Raw genomic sequence first — 5,000 nt, 5'->3', positions numbered from 1 at the left:
TTCATCTCAATATCCTCTTTTATGTTCCTGATGTAAATTATGTCGACAGTAGTGGCAGTAGCAGTAGCATTCTCTCTCTCTCTCTCTCTCCTATTTGCTGGTACAATATTTACAAATTGATGGAGTACGCAAACTTAGCCTCTCTCTCTCTCTCTCTCTCTCTCTCTCTCTCTCCTGTTTGCTGGTACAATATTTACAAATTGATGGGGTACACAGACTTAGCCTCTCTCTCTCTCTCTCTCTCTCTCTCTCTCTCTCTCTCTCTCTCTCTCTCTCTCGTAGGCTGAGAAACTGTGTATAAATTAACTTACGAACGTCATCCTGGTTCTTTTACGTAAGACTTATTTGAGAAAAGGCAAGAGAAGGAACACACACACACACACACACACACACACACACACACACACACACACACACACACACACACAGAGTTAAGCCTAGCCATCAAGTTAATATGTCACTTCTCACGTGATCACCACTCATCACCGTGTATAGCTACTGAATATTCTACATGACAGCTGGATTTTTCACCATTCATTGCCTTATTAGCCGCACATACAAGTCAGCAATAACTAAGAGTGTGTCCCTAACTGTGCCACTCACTCGCGCACAGAAGACAGATAACATATAGGATCATAATGAAGTGCCAAATACATCAACTTGTATTTAAGACGTGCTATACTCCTTTCACCTTAACTTGGCCCAGATTTACGTCCTTTTGCAGTTTATTTCACGTAGCTCAACGGCAGGAAAGGCAATGCTACGGCTCTAAATTCTTCCCACATAGCACTTCTTCGTGACAGGCATCATATTCTAGTGTTCATCTATCGTTGCAACTCAGCCTTCAAGATGGAGAGACGGCAATGTTGGGCCAAGTTAAAGTGACAAGAGTACAGCGAAACTACTTAACATAGAAGAATATGCCACTTTTTGTCCTTACCTCTGCTGTAGGCTACTAGTTTCCATCTTCACTTGAGGATCATTTTCCAATATTCTATTACACATAATATACTTTTTCCTTCATTTCCAAACCATTTTCGGTCCCTCCTTCCCTCCCCCCCCTTCTCTCTCTCTCTCTCTCTCTCTCTCTCTCTCTCTCTCCCTTCGTTGTCTTAGTTCCCATCTTTATTGGGGATCACTTGAGGTTCCTTCTCTTCTGATACACAACCAGGTTAAGTCTTTTTTTTACCTTCCTTTCCAAACCACCTCTGACTCAATCTAAAGCCACTCTTCTACATTACTTTACATCTTACTTTGAAGATTATTACACGTTCCTTTCTCTGTTTAAATGCTCAAAAAGGCCATGTGTTTCTTCCATTCCAAACCACCTCTCATCACTTTTCTGTCCAACTCTCTAATGCAAGAGTTAACCGTTACTCCCAGTCTTTCATTTATGCAACAGGTCAACTCTGGAACTGTCTCCCTCTGTCTGTATTTCCTACTTCCTATGATCTCCAGTCTTTCAAACGCAGTGTGTCCAGGCATCTCGAAATGAACGCATCTTGAATTTGGCTCTCTTTTGTATCGTTTTTGTTTTTTTCTTGGAAGGAACGATTTGCGGGCTCCTGGCCTTTGGTGCCTTCTTTCTTTCATTAAAAAAAAAAAAAAAAAAAAAGCTTCTCTCTGCTGTGTTAATCCTATACTGAGGCTTGGCTTGTGTAATCTTTCATCCAACATCCCATCCAAATTTGCCTTCAAGGATAAACTCTTCTATTTTGCTCGTTTTCTTGGTATGGCAAATTTTTATTACCCTAATCTGCTTCCAACATACTCCATAATTTATTTCGCTTCTACCTCGCAATTGCTCAAAATTACAGTTCTTTTTTTCTAGTCAAACGTCATTCTAGATCAAACCTCATTCTAGTCAGACCTCATTCTTGCCCAAACCTCATTCTGTCTCCCACCTCATTCTAGTCAGACCTCATTCTCTCTCACACCTCACTGACTCAAACCACGTTTATCATACCTCATTCTAGCCCAAGCCTCATTCGCTTCACACCTCATTCAAATCGGACCTCAGTCTAGCTCACACCTCATTCTAGTCAGTCCTCGTTCTAGACCAAACCTCACTTAGTCAGGCCTCATTCTAGCCCAAACCTCACATAGTCAGACCTCATTCTAGTTCAAACCTCACTCTGACTCAAACTGCCTTTTTTCAGACCTCACTACTACTACTCAAACCTCATTCTAGGCTAAACCTCATCTAGTTAGACCTTATTCTAGCCCAAACCTCATTCTTATCAGACCTCATTCTAGCTCAAACCTCATTCTAACTCAAACTTCATTCTAACTCAAACCTCATTCTAGCCAGACCTCATTCTACCTCAAACTTCATTCTAGCAGACCTCATTCTAGCAGACCTCATTCTACCTCAAACTTCATTCTAGCAGACTTCATTCTAGCAGACCTCATTCTAGCCAGACCTCATTCTACCTCAAACTTCATTCTAGCAGACCTCATTCTAGCCCAACCCTCATCTGGTCAGACCTCATTCTACCCCAAACCGCATTCTAGTCAGTACCTCATTCTAGCCCACACGTCATTCGTCAAAGCTCATTCTAAGCCTCCTCATGTATCCTTTCATTCTAACTTTGTGTAACACTGACATCCTTCCATCTTGAATGCTCAGATCCAACAAAAGATTAACACTAGAATATGCTGCTAGTCACGAAGAAGTGCTATGTAAAGGATGCAGAGTCATAGCACTGTCTTAGATCTTTGTGCTAACTCGAGGCTCTTGTGTGTGTGTGTGTGTGTGTGTGTGTGTGTGTGTGTGTGTGTGTGTGTGTGTGTGTGTGTGTGTGTGTGTGTGTGTGTGTGTGTGTGTGTGTGTGTACTGTATGTATGTATGTATGTATGTGTGTGTGTGTGTGTGTGTGTGTGTGTGTGTGTGTGTGTGTGTGTGTGTATGTACTGTATGTATGTATGTATGTGTGTGTGTGTGTGTGTGTGTGTGTGTGTGTGTGTGTGTGTGTGTGTGTGTGTGTGTGTGTGTAGAGTATGTAAAACACACAGAGATAAGGGGCTCACGACAGACACAGGCCAGAAAAACATGACAAGAGACCTCTCCCCTTCTCTTATCATGAGAGAGAGAGAGAGAGAGAGAGAGAGAGAGAGTCTTATCATTGAGGGAACACGGCGTAGCTTCATTTATTGGTCTTAATTGACAAGCGAGTGGCCAGTGAGTGATGGGACGGGGTGATGCCTCTCTCTCTCTCTCTCTGCCCAAACCCATCCATCCCTATTCTTTTTGTTATACCCATTTTTCCTTTTCTTCCTTGTCTATCTGTCTGTCTGTCTCTGTCCAACCCAACCCATCCCTACCTCTTCCATACTCATCCATCCTATCTCTCTCTCTCTCTCTCTCTCTAGCGTCTCCATTTTTCTCACAACAGACCAATCGCTTTTTACTAGAGGTCACTGCTATAAAATTAGTGGAAAACGCATGTAATTCAGTTAGATACTCTCTCTCTCTCTCTCTCTCTCTCTCTAGCACCATATAGCCTACTTGCGTCCTTGGAGAGGGCTGTGGACATAGGAAATAACTCTCTTCGCAATGCTGTTATAATACGAATAGGTACTGACATTTATCTTCTCTCTCTCCCTCCCTCCTTCTCTGCTCCCAATCCCTCTTCCTTCCCCTCCTTTATCTTAAGCAAATTTTCCTTTTTCCTCCCTCCCTCTCTGCTCTCAGTCCTTCCTCCTCCTCCTCCTCCCTTATCATTCACCTTCTCTAATCTCCCTCCCTCCCTTGGCTGCTCCCAATCCCTCCTTCTCCTCTTGTATCAATCACCTCTACTAACCTCCCTCCCTCTCTTTTGCTCCCAATCCCTCCTCCCCCCTCCTGTATCCTTCTTCTCTTACTATCTATCTATAGTTCGACGCCCTAATTCAGAAAAAGGGTGGCCGCAGACAAAACGCCTCCATGTCGCTCTGTCACCCACCATTTGGCTGCCCTCCCCCAACTCACTTCCCCCTGCCTCATATACCTCTCAACTCCATCCCTCCACCTCATCCTCGGTCTTCCCCTCCCTCTCCCTCCCTCCACTTTACCTACACACACCCTCTTAGGCCCCAGTCACACTGCAGGTACGACTTATCGCAAACCACCCGCGACCTGCAAGTCGTGGGTGGTTTTGGTGAGGTTCACGACCGGTCTTCATGTCTCAGTCTAGCCGCAGGCCACCATGGCGACCAAAAAATCGTCGCGAGGTTTTTTGTGCTTCACAAAAAACCTCCCCGCGACCACCGATGTCGTGGCATGGAAGCCGCCCGGTGGGCGGCTGGACTGCGTCTGGCCGGCTTACAGACTGCGACTGGTCGGGGACACCTGATTTTTAAGCGGTGGTTGCCATCCGGACGGAGGCCGGTTGCCGCCCGCACTGTGCGGTGGCCGTCTGCACTCCGTCAAGGCGACGACTGGACTGCGGCGGCCGCCGTCCACAAGCCTCCTGTCTGGGGTGGTGGTTAAAGTCTGGCCGCCGTCCAGCCGGGCGATTGGTCGAGCGACAGGTGGCAGGCTGGACCGAGACCAGCCGCCGGCCAATCCGCGGTCGCAGTCTAAACTGCAACAGGACTTGGACCGGCCGCCGTTTGTCGGCGGCCTGCCGATGACCGGCCTGCCACCCGTCGGTGTCTTGGCCTGTGTGTACCTGGCCATGGTCGCCGTTCGGCCGCCCACTGGACGGACGCTGGACGGACACTGGATGACCACCGGTAGACGATCGGTGGCACGACTGCTCGGAGACCTCCGTGGTCAGGGACTGGTTTCGCGATTTTCAGGTTTGCAACAAGTCGTACCTGCAGTGTGACTGGGGCTTTAGTCAGTCTTTCATTCTCCATTCTCTTCACATGTCCAAACCATCTCAGTGTATTTCTCCTAATTTTCTCAGTCACATCCACATCCACCCCACAACGTTCCTTCATTTCTTCATTCGTCAGCTTACTACCAAACTTCTCTCACTACCACAGAATAATCCCCTAACACCCTAATCCCTTGG

The sequence above is a fragment of the Coenobita brevimanus genome, unplaced genomic scaffold (genome assembly GCF_032717465.1).
Source record: "Coenobita brevimanus isolate Jiangsu-jjx unplaced genomic scaffold, ASM3271746v2 jjx.HiC_scaffold_3615, whole genome shotgun sequence".
NCBI lineage: Eukaryota > Metazoa > Arthropoda > Malacostraca > Decapoda > Coenobitidae > Coenobita > Coenobita brevimanus.
Note: the sequence above shows the minus strand (reverse complement) of the source record.